Here is a 13,455-nt window from a genome sequence, read left to right on the forward strand (position 1 = left end):
CAAGTATGAACACGTTACTTTGAAATACTTCAGTTGGTTCAACAATAAAATATTTCCCTTATAAAATAGTTGGTATTTCTTGACCGACGCAAGTCAATAAGTCAATAAACGTCTTGTTTGAAGTTTTTCAAAGGTTTCGGTCATTCCAAAATTAAATATCATTTCCGAATAAAATGCAACATTCATGTCTGCACGTACTTCTAAAAAGAAGCATCTAATTCTTAAATGAACTTTTGCACTCTTAAACAATTTTTTAAAATATTTCCCCGTAGATAATACATGTAATGCATTTAAGTTCAAAATACAACATCACACTATGACCATGAGTTGACCAAATTATCTATATTTATCCCGACAATTATAGATTAAAGATGAACTATGATTATTCAAATGATAAATCTTTTTCAGTTAAACTTATGGATTATTATATGACTTTTATTTTTATACAATTTTTTTTAAGATGTAAAAGTTGGCAATTCCTTAATCCTGAAGATACTGCTTCAGTGCTAAATAATGAAAACAATGTGTGTTCCACAGATATCAAGCACTGTTGCTCAAGGTAGGGTATATACATTATCAATCATCTATTTGTACAATAAAGGGAACATAGAAAAATAATCCGGGAAATGTTAATTTGAAACAGACCCGATAAATATTTTTGTAATACTAATGGACTTGGTATTGTCGTTTGTTCATGTGTTACATATTTGTTTTTCGTTCATTTTTTGTACATAAATTAGGCCATTAGTTTTATCGTTTGAATTGTTTTACATTGTCATTTCGGAGACTTTTATATGATGATGCGGTATGGGCATTGCTCATCGTTGAAGGCCGTATGGTGACCTATAGTTAATTTTTGTGTCATTTGGTCTCTTGTGGATAGTTGTCTAATTGGCAAACATACCACATCTTCTTTTTTATATTGGAAAAAAGTGTATAAGGTACATATTATGTAAATGTGACAACAATCCAACTAATGATGGTAAATCCAGTATATGGAAGGAAGATCGAACTTTTATTGGCGGATTTTGATCTTCATCAACAATCAGACACGTTCACTTTGAGAAAAAAAAAAGAAAGTGGAATATTCAATGAATACCGACCGATATGCCCATCCGAAACATAAACCTCAATACAACATACACTGCAAATACCGGTATTCCAACTTGGACTATATATGCATAAATGGCCTTTGTTCGTTTGTATGGTGTTTTTTTTTTAAATTTTAGTTCATTTATATGTTTTGGAGTTTTGAATGACGACCATTTTTTATTGAACTAGTACATGTTTTGTTATGGGGCCAGCTGTTTTCTGTCTCCGGGTGCGAACATTTTCTTTCTGTGTCGAAGACCCATGCCATGGATGGACTTCGGCTCTATTCTATTCTTTGGTCGGGTTGTTGTCTCTTTTGAAACATACCCCATTTCCATTCCAATTTTACAGTATATACCTCAATAAATTCGAAAGGTTTTTGCACAGTTATCTCAATTTTGGAATATGACAGCGAATAGTACATATTCTAGCAAATTTAAAATAAAATTAGTGACAAAATATCTTTTGAAAATATTGCGTATAGTAATGTATATATTATTATTTTTTCCATTTTGTCTGTACATTCTGTATTTCAGTTCTGCATCAGACGAGTTGAGTGCACTACGGTGTAGGAAGGAACATGATAGATATGTTATTATTGGTGACATGGCTTATAGAGACAGTCAATGGACTGGTCAACTTCAAAAGAAAACACATAAAACAGGACACTCTTCTTTATTCACTATAGAAGTAGATATAGTTTGTACCGGAGTATTTCAGATACAAGTATTTAAATCTTATTCTTCTTATTTTATGTATAAAATGAACTTCAGTGACAGTCGCACATACATGTACAAAAGAACCAAAAACATCGTTATTTCTCACAGGTGTGTCATTTTTCTGTCCCAAGTCAGGAACCTCTGGCCGTTGTTAGTCTTGTATTTTTTTTTATTTTTTTTTTAAATTTTAGTTAATTTATTTATTTTGGAGTTTATTGTGATGTTCATTTTCACTGAACTCGTACATAATTTTATTTAGGGGCCAACTGAGAACCACCTTCGGGTGCGGAATTTACTCGCTTCGTTGAAGACCCATTGGTGGCTTTCGGCTGTTGAGTGCTTTTAATCGGGTTGTTGTCTCTTGAACATATTCCCTATTTTCATTCTCAATTTTATCATTCCAAAGTATGTTGGCATCTGAAATAAGCATTACAAACGATATAATAAGTCTTTATTTCAACATAACTTAATGCTTTAAGGATCACTTGCAATGGTCAAGAAATACATAACTTATCGTAATTGGCCATGATTAATTTGAAAGAAAGGAGAAGTGGCGTGCTATTTCGTGTCGGACAGTTTTTATTGCTGGAGGAAGCCGGAGTGCCCAATGAGAACCAACGAACTTCGGTAGGAAAACTGCCAATCATAGTCAATTAAGATTGGAGCGCACCTGCCTCGAGCAGGATTCGAACCCATAACCTCAGTGTTTACAGGCTAATGATACAGTAGTTGACTACTTGGACCTATCGATCGACGCGACCCCCGCCTTCAGTCATGAGTAAATTCAATGCTGTATAGTAATCTATAAAAAGCCCCAGCATGACAACATGTAAAACTATCTAAAACAGAAAATCAGCCGCCTGATTAAACAAGGTTAACTGCATGTACTTACTTATTTTAACAGATGTATCCAAAAACCAATCATAGATTTTTCTATAAGGAGAAAAGAAAGACCTCGAACATTATGCCATACCATGTGACAATTGCAACGAATCCAATCCCGACAGTTATAGTAACAAACGCAACCACTAAACAGCTCGTGTAAGCAATCTATGATAAAATGAGCGAACTTCCAAACAATATTTGTATAAAGAGTATCATATATGAACAAACAAACTACTGCCTACGATGTGCCTCTCAATTCTATTGCATATGGTTTGAAATTTTTTGATAATTTTTCAGTCGCTTTATTTTCTGCTAGATTCTTGATAGAATTGTTATCAAAAGTAAGTATTTTCTTGCAATTAACTCCTTTGTACGTTCATAATTTGTAAAATACGTGAAAAATAGAAAAGAAGAGACATGGTTTACTATTAATTCATGCCTCAAATCCTTCAGGGTTGTACAAAGCACAAAGCATTTCGTTCTTCATCAATATAAACACTACATACTATATATTACAAATGAATGACCCGCAATTGGAATAAGAACTTACACACCAGAAGGCATACAATCGATATATGCACACATCATAACACACAACAACAAAAAGAAGAAGAAACCGTTTGAGATAAAGATTTTAAACAACTCGTTTGAAAGTATAATTCTTCGATTAATTCATTCTTTTTTAAGATTTGCATACGCACGTTAGTCTGACTTGATACAATTAAACCAGTTTCACTTTATATTTACAGATGCTCAGTAACATTGCCAGTTGAAATATGTGGACAACTTTTAGGTATTGTAACATGTGAGACAAATAAAACAGACCACCACGACAACAGCTTCCAATGGCAAATATGGTCTTCAGTCATAGAAAAGAAAATATCACAGGTACAGATGGTTTTAGAAATTACTCAATGCAGGTAGAATATACAGAAATAACAACAAAGAACATTCATAATATAAACGAGGCAAAAACAATGCGTAAAAAATACAGAAAACATGGCATGATTCCCGTTTGAATGGTTTTACACTAGTAAATTTTTGGGGCCCGTTATAGCTTGTTGTTCGGTGTGAGTCAATGCTCCGTGTTGACGACCGTAATTTTACACTATAATGGTTTACTTTTACAAATTATGACTTTGATGGAGAACTGTTTCATTGGCACTCATACCACATTTCCTATATCTATATATGATGCCAACCAATTGATATTAATAAAAAAAAAAAAAAGAAAGATGTGGTATAATTATCAATGAGAAAACTCTCCACAAGAGACCAAAATAACACAGAAATTAACAACTATAGGTCACCGTACGGCCTTCAACAATGAGCAAACCCCATACCACATAGTCAGCTATAAAAGGCCCCGAAATGACAATGTAAAACAATTCAAATGAGAAAACTAACGGCCTACGATGTACAAAAGTTGAACGAAAAACAAATATGTAACACATAAACAAACGACAACCACTGAATTACAGGCCCCTGCCTTTGGACAGGCACATACATACAGAATGTAGCGGGGTTAAACATGTTATCGGGATCCCAACCCTCCCCTAACCTGGGACAGTGGTATAACAGTATAACAAAAGAACGAACTATAAAAATCAGTTATAAAAGGCTAAACTCATCAGATGGACAAAAATACAAGTGGACGTGGACGGGTACTTGTACATCTTAACAACAAAAAGAGACTAGGTACAAATCTGAGAGTACTCGCAGTTAACTGACAGCTAGTTCAAAGCCTCTAACAACTAATAAAAAAATTCATGCATCTAAGACTAAATTGTCAATCCGTACACATCCAACAACCAATGGATGTCGTATAAAGACGTAATAAACAGTCAGAGAAAAACATGATCTTGTGCACTGCCAAGCTTATCCCAAACGCCTACTAAGAAATACAGACAACATGATATGGTATCCTCTTAAAATGTCAGTTTACTTACATATCATACTAAGTCCCAGTAACAAGAAGAGGAAAAGAAAAAGATACGCGTTTCCATTTAAGAAAGACATAAGTCATATGATGTTATGCTTTGAAAAGCTCGCCAGATGGTTTCTATGACTCTCAACTGTAGTTGTATTTGTATGGATATTATACTTATTCTTGAACTACTTATAATCAAGATTTTATTTATCTATTTAATGTTAATGCGTAGAGTGATACTGTTTTGTATCTCTGGAAAAAAAAGGTTTTTTTTTGCAGAGAAATAAAATTAGAAATATATATGTTTTAGGTAGATAACTGTACGGACAGTCTAGGCAGCAGTTTTCTATATAGATATAGTGATGTAAGTTTTTCTGTTGGACACACAAGTCTGTTCTTCTATTTGTTAAGACCTTTTACAGTAAGCTTGTCAGATTTTAAAAATTGGATTATGATCCACATCGGTGCAGCCAATTCGTCAAATAGAGATTTTTTGGGGATTTTTTTAAAAATTTAAATTGAATACGAATAAATCAAGGAACCAAATAGAAAACAATGCACTTTTATGCTTCAGCTATAAATGCAGGGGGGGGGGGGGGATAAACTAATCATTCGATAATACTTTTCTATTTTATCGTATTTGAAATATACTAAAGTATTTTCGATGTGTGCATTGAGTTTCCATAAATTTTGTTTCAGTGTAATATCATCTCAGTTCATTGTAAACTTTTAATTATGTATAATGATTAACTTTACAGGAAAACTGTTTTCGTTTCTGTCTCAAATTTAAGAACAAAAATATTTGGCAATGTTTTATCTAAAATATCATCGTATGAATTTGACGGCACATTTATTATGAAATCATTTATCCTTTATTCAAAAAATGTAAGCTTTTAGTGAGCTACCAAAGTGTACTAGTACTATACATAGGTTACATTTACATTGTGAATTTCCTAACAATATTACTTTTTTTTAAAGGGGCATGTAAAAAATTAACATCTGTATAAAAACGGCGAACTCTAGCGAATAATGATTCAGAGTTTAAGTTCATGGGTGTGCCTCCGCTAGTTATACAATAATAAATTAAAATCGAAATTTAAATTTGACAATTTTCTAATTGTGGATATGAGATAAGATTTTCAACAAATGTAGGGGAGGTAACTCCTATACCTTTAAAATAAGACCATACTACTATTTACATTTGTACTATGTGTTTAAAAAATGCAGTTAAAATTTTTTTTTCTCTTTATGCATTGATTTCCCGAAATTTTGTTTCAGTGTAATATTATCTCAATTCAATGTAAACTTTTAATTATGTATAATGATCAACTTTACAGAAAAGGTGTATTAATTTCTGTCACAAATTTAAGAACAAAAATATTTGGCAATGTTTTATCTAAAATATCATCGTATAAATTTGACGGCACATTGATTATGATATCATTTATCCTTTATTAAAAAAATGTAAGCTCTTAATGAGCTGCCAAAGTGTACTAGTAAACTAGTTTAAGTCTGAAACGGCCATTTTGATTTGAACTTAGTTAGCATTTGCATTGTGAATTTCCTATCAATGTTTTACTATTTCTTCAAAGCGGCATGTTAAAAATTAACATCTGTATAAAAACGGCGATCTCTAGCGAATAATGGTAACGATTTTATGTTCATGGGGATGCCTCCACTAAATTTACAACAATAAATTTAAATCGAAATTAAAATTTGACAATTTTCTTATTGTTGATATGAGATAAGATTTTCAACAAATGTAGGGGAGGTAACTCCTACATAATAAGACTATACTACTATTTGCATTCGTACAATGTGTTATCACGACTAGTGTCCAGCTATATAATGCAGTTAACTAATTCTAATTGTGTCGTGCCATCAGTAGTTATACTGCATACATTAGAATATTTGTTCCACAATCATGATTCATCATACCCTTCATATGTCAATCCCAAGCAAGGATCATATGCCAGTTCCAAAAATGGAAATCATGTCATTCCTAGCAAGGAACATTTGCCAATCCTAAAGCAAGGAATATATACCAGTTCCAAGCAAGGAACATCTGCAGCCCCAATCAAGGAATATATACAAGTCCCAAAACAAGGAATCTATGTCAGTCCTAAGCATTGAACCTATGGTAAATATTGGTTGTCAACGTCTATATTTGTTTTTCGTTTAATGTCATTTACATAATCCGACAGTTAGTTGTCCATTTTTCATGTTTCACTCATTACTAATTAACTTGTCATTTGTTTACATTTTCGTTTCATGTTTTATGATGACCAGTTTATAACATATCCCCATGTTTTATGCATACCATTTATAAAGGGTTGAAGTTGAAATCATGGCTTCTTTAATTTTACGGTCGCCATCATGAGTTGTTTGATTGATATCGATCGTCTGTTTCATAGATGACGACGGATATGATTCAATTATACCACAATCCCGTCTTCCTTTTCCCGAATTTGTTCCACCGAATAAGACGTATCATCTGGTTCATATTTGACATGATCAACACGACGGATGCCACATGTGGAGCAGGATCTGCTTCCCCTTCTTGAACACCTGATATCACGCCCGTTTTTAGGTGGGGTTCGCGTTGCTCAGGTCTTAGTTTTTTTGTGCTGTGTTTTTTGTGTACTCTTGCATGTCTTGTTGTTTTTTTCTTTTTTTGCCATGGCGTTTTCAGTTTATTTTCGACTTATGAGTTTGAATGTTCCTATGGTATCTTTCGCCTCTCTTTTATAACTTTTTACCATACAACAAAAGGAATTTTTACACGAATACACGTAATTTCTGCCTCTTGTACAATATTGATGCAGTATCAAGCTCTTTCAGATAAATATTTTACTCGGGAAAATATTCATCAAATATCGTATTATCATAGTCTGTTGCCGTGACTAAATTTCATTGTGTTCGTTACTTAATCTGTATCTAAAGGCACTGAATACTGAATGTGGGTGGCGATTCTGTTTTAATATCTATCCAATAGAAAGGTCAAAGTGTATGACATTACTATATGTTGCATACGTCTTCGAACATGTTTGAAGGCACCAACCCTGCTCCTAACCTTGAACAGAGGGTTAACAGCATATAACACAAAAAAAAAAAATGTAAAACAACAAAGGAAAAAATCACATGAAAAACAGCAAAAACAAAAACGGCAACCACTCGATGACAGACTCCTGATTTGGGACAAACACATATAGAATGTGACGAGGTCAAAAATGCTTTAAGGCATCGAAACCCCTCTTACATAGATCAGTGGCGTAATAGTACAACATAAGAATAAAGATATAAACATTTAGCAAAAGTTTCATGCAAATTGGTTTAAGCGTTTTTGAGTTATCTCCCGACATGTTGACGACGGACGGACGGACAACGGTATACTTTAATCGCGTTGCTTGGTCTTTAGTTTTCTATGTTGTGTCTTCTGTACTATTATTTGTCTGTTTGTCTTTTTATTTTTTAGCCATGGCGTTGTCAGTTTATTTTCTATCTATGAGTTTGACTCTCCCCCTTTTAATGCATTCCGTAATCGGGCGTTAAAAAATCAGTCGAAAATGACTTAACTTATCAGATCGATACTAAACAGAATCTACTTTTTTTATTAAATTAGGGAACACTATTACTTGTTAATTCAGCGGATAACTATGTACGTGGTGGATATATCTCTCCGTTATACGACAAATCTAAGTGGAACAATAAAAGGTATGACCATCTGTCGTTATTATAGATTTTCAATTCAAACAGACGTCATAAATAAAGACAACAGTAGTATGCCAGTGTTTAAAAGTCATAAATCGATTGAGAGAAAACAAATCCGGGTTACAAACCGAGGAAAACACATCAACTATAACAGGAAAACAAATCAACTATAACAGGAAAACAAAGGAACAACAGAAACACTGCAGTGCAACAAAAACAATCGCCCACATACATGGAAACGAAATATATTTGATAAAAACTATCATATTTCTGAATAGGTACAGAACATTTTAAGAACAAATGGTGGGTTGAACCTGGTTTTATGGCTAGCCAAAGCTCTCGCTTATGACAATTAAAAAATATATATCATTAAAATGACAACACTTAGTGACAGAAATATAGTACAAACACACGCATGAACATACGTTCCAGAGAAAATAATGACGCTAAAACTTCACCTTCTCTTTTTATATTTAGCGTAGTTAATCACATATATCATACTCGTTTATTTTAGAAATGCCATTGGATTACTCATCAGTCTTGATGAAAATGGTAGTGCCAAAGGAGAAATCCAAATTACGAAGGCCTTTAGAAATCGTAAGTTATTATCTTTAGCGTAATGTTTTTCTTTTTTCTTTATTGTGACTAATGATAAGTTCCAGATATTATTATGGTTCACAACTAGTTTTAGATATAACAGAAATATTTTTAATCTTTTGGAACTTTCACAAACATGTTTTCATCATTTCCTTCGTATTTTCAAAGGGCAGTATTTTTGAAACAATAAGTTTTACTTTTAGAAAAAGAAGATGATTACGTTAACCTTCGACTCTTTGTTTCTGAGGTAAGAAAAGTTTTCACTGATTCTATTTTCCTTTTTCATTGTCAGTATTTCTATTGAAATATACTTTTCTTCGCCTTTTTTTTGGTATAGTTTTTACATCAATATCTGTTAGTTTTATTATCAATATCTGTTTCTTTCTGGGAATATGTTAGTTTTATTATCAATATCTGAAAAGTGTTCACGCCGATAAATGTTTATTTTAAAGACATTGTTTACTGCTATATAAACATTAATATTTATTTCATTCAGGAAAATCAGTATTTGTAACATTACTTTAAGAGAAAATATTAAGTGATTACAACAATACTTGCTACTTTAAGGGAAATTGTTTTTGTGTATATAAAATATATCTGTTACTTTTAGGAAAGTTGTTTAGTGTTAACATCAAAATCTTTTACTCCAAGAAAAGTTGTTAAGGAGTAACACCAATTCTTGTTACCTTGAGGAATGTTGGGTGTCAACACCAATAATATATGTTACTTTCAGGGAACTTGTTTAGAGTTAACATCAGTTTCTGTTACATTCCGTTGGATTGTTACAACTTTTGTGACTTCAATAGAATGAAATTCAAAACAGTGTGGCTGTGGCCATTGATTGACACATTAAATTCATCCATTGACTGGGACAATTTACCTGAACGTTTGTCTGTAACGACCACTGTTCACGACGTACCTACGATAGACATTTAAACTGTGGGGTTACCAAACGTTTCTTAACGCCTTTAATGATAAAATAATTCGAAAAAATAATCAGGAATAACCTTTATGTTTTGATTTATATAATTGATATAAATCAATACATCGTGTTATTTCTGATTAATTTTTCGAATTACTTTATTAAGGTGTTGAGAACCTTTGGTGACCCCATAGTTTAAGTGTCTCTAAAAAGTACATAGTGAGCAGTGGTCGTTACATACAAACGTTCACCTAAATTGTCCCAGTCAATGGATGAATTTAATGTGTCAATCAATGGCCACAGCCACACTGTTTTGAATTTCATTCCATCTGTTTCTTTCAGGAGGATTGTTTAGTGTTAACATCAATTTCTAATACATTCCGGAGGATTGTTTCAACTTAAGTGTTTATATCGATTTTGTTTAAGATTGCTTAGTCTTTAATTTTTCTATGTTGTGTCATATGTACAATTATTTATCTGTTGTCTTTTCATTTTTAGCCCTGGTGTTGTCAGTTAATCTTTGATCTATGAGTTTGACTGTCCCTCTGGTATCTTTCGCTCTTGTTTGTGTCAACATCTATTTCTGTTATTTTCTAGTGTTTACATCAATTTCGTTTACCTTCAGGGTGATTGTTTATGGTTAACATCAATTTTTGATACTTTCAGGGGGGTGTTTAATGCTTAGCATCAACTCCTGGTACTTTCCAGGGGATAGTTTAAGGCTTAACATCAATTCCTGGTACTTTCCGGGGGATTGTTTAATGCTTAACATCAACTCCTGGTAGAAGACGTTACTAAGTTGAAAAACGTGTGTCTAATACATTTGTCATATTTGAACAATAACATATGTTTAAACTAACTCCTGATACCGTTAGGATTGTTTAGTGTTAACATCAAATCATTGTACCTTAAGGAGTATTGTTTAGTGTTAACATTAGTTGCTTGTACTTTCAGGATTATTGTTTAATGTTAACATCAGTTCCTGGTACTTTCAGGAGGATTGTTTAGTGTTAACATCAATTTCTGATACTTTCAGGGGGGTTGTTTAATGCTTAACATCGACTCCTGGTACTTTCCGGGGGATTGTTTAATGCTAAACATCAACTCCTGGTACTTTTAGGAGGATTGTTTAGTGTTAACATCAATGTCTGGTACTTTCAGGATTATTGTTTAGTGTTAACATCAATATCTGATACAATCACGGGGATTGTTTCATGCTTAACATCAACTCCAGGTTCCTTTAGAAGGATTTTTTAGTGTTAACATCAGTTTCTGTTACTTTCAGGGAAATTGTTTGATAATAAGGTCAATATCTGCAAATAACGATAACAACTACTTTGACATAGATTTTATACAATTCTATGGATTATACGGTTTTCCTGATGGATTTGTTATAGATAAAGGAAAGAAATATAAAGTAGAAGATGATTTATCCAAAAATAGAAGAATCTTTAATCAACATAGGGTAAGCCATATTATATTTAGGGATGGTAAAAATCCTTCGAAATTGTTGTCATACCAGAGTCTATCGGATCTTCTTCAAAAATGAATTCAGGTTTCAACTTATCACAAAACTAATCAACAATGCGTATTGGCAATGCATGTTAGAATTTCGAATAACATAGACGTTAAATTGAAAAATAAGAGGTGCAATTATCGGACTTTTATTTACCGAGTTGTCGTGTTATAAATGAGATGCAGGAGATACGAAACAAAATGTCTTTTACCAATGACTAAGATATATCTTTTTAGACAGCAAACATTGACAAAGTTGTTTAGCCTAATAGAATAGTGATCAATAATAATTAAAATTCTATGTCTCGCTTTTGACGACAACAAATAACCACAATATCTCGCCTGGGACAGAAACAAATGACAAACAAATCTCGCTTTAAACATCAACACACGCAGGACAGGAAACGGTGATCATGATCAATGACAAAGATATCTCGCTTGCAATCAAAACTTAAGCGCTTGCAATCAAAACTTTGGACAAAATTGTGTTGAGTTGAGAACAACCAAATTGAATGAAAACAAATCTCGGTACGGACTTGTAATTAGACATTAACCAGTGGAAAAGTCACAAAAATATCTCGCTAGAGACAACAACTGATGACAAAAATTAACTCGCTATGGACACCACTCAATCAATAACAAAGATATCGCGCTTGATACATCACACAATGATCTACCGGTATATGGCTTGGCAAAAATACCTTTAGTACAAATTGCTGACTGAAGCTAATTTTAACTTTTTTCTTTTGTAGATATATACTTTTTCGCATTTACGGTTGGATACTAAAACAGATCATATAATAAGATGGACATACTTTTAAAACTATGAGTATCGAATGAAGGAATCTCAATTTCTACATAATTACACAACCCGCAACAGAGATCGTTCAATCGATTAATCGAGGGAGAGCGATGTAATTTTTCTTACAGGATTATCTGTTACTAGTGTCATTTGAATGTTATATAAATATGTTACCTACTAACACCAATCTGTAACAGTTACTAATAACATTAATATTTAAAACTACTAAATTAATATAGATTAATAACTATCAATTTAAATCTTTATCTAATAATATGAATAAGTAAGAAAGGATATATATGTGGGTATATTACCAATTTCTATAGCTTAAACCCGACACGATGCGACAGGATGATTGTTTTGGAACCGCCCATTAATTTCATATGGACATATGTGGGGATGCAGCTTTTCCCTCTTGAAACAAGAATTTTTCTCAACTTAAATCAAAAGCAAATTATTTTTGATTAACATAATGTAGCAGGACACGTTTTTTTGAAAATCACCGTTGAAAATATAATTTCTCATAATTTTCAATTGAAACAAACTATTTTGTATATTTCCCTTCTTTAACAATTTTTGAAAAAAGAAACTTACAATACAATTTACAGAAAAGCCTAATGCACTCCCCCCTCCCTAACAAGTTACTAAATGTCGTATAAATAAAGCTTGATTTAAAGACCTACGTCTGAGATGCTTAAATGATCTTCTGTCGAATGCAGACCTCTGAGAGATGATTTGTCAGAAATAAACACAAAGTCTTAATTTAATTGGAGTTCTGTGTTTTACTGTTCAAGTAGTCTAAGTGTTCAAGTTCCCTGGTCATCGTAGTATTATTTTATTTATACCGTTAACATGTACATGTCAATGAATATAAGCATGATATTTCGTTTCATTGTAAAAAAGTGTCATAGTTATTGTTCACTTTTACTTCGTTTTTTTGCTGTATGTAACATATACTGGTATTGAAAAGTTTACAGGGACACACACACACAAATAGTAATTCTAATATGACGTCCTTATTACGCTTTGTAAACAAAGCCGTATTCTAATGAGCACAAAATATGTTTGACACATGCGCACGAACTTACTGTTTATATTAACGTTATTTCAATCGTTATCCATTAAAATATATACATTTAAGCAGCTAACATAAACTTTTATTGTATATTTTCATAAAACAACATATATTTTCCCTGCACGTAGTTTTTAAACTTATCAAATTTGAAATGTAATGTACATACTCCTCGGGGAGGAAACGGGAATAGTCAAAGATTTTTACGGT

The sequence above is a fragment of the Mytilus galloprovincialis genome, chromosome 3, assembly GCF_965363235.1.
Source record: "Mytilus galloprovincialis chromosome 3, xbMytGall1.hap1.1, whole genome shotgun sequence".
NCBI classification, from domain to species: Eukaryota; Metazoa; Mollusca; class Bivalvia; order Mytilida; family Mytilidae; genus Mytilus; species Mytilus galloprovincialis.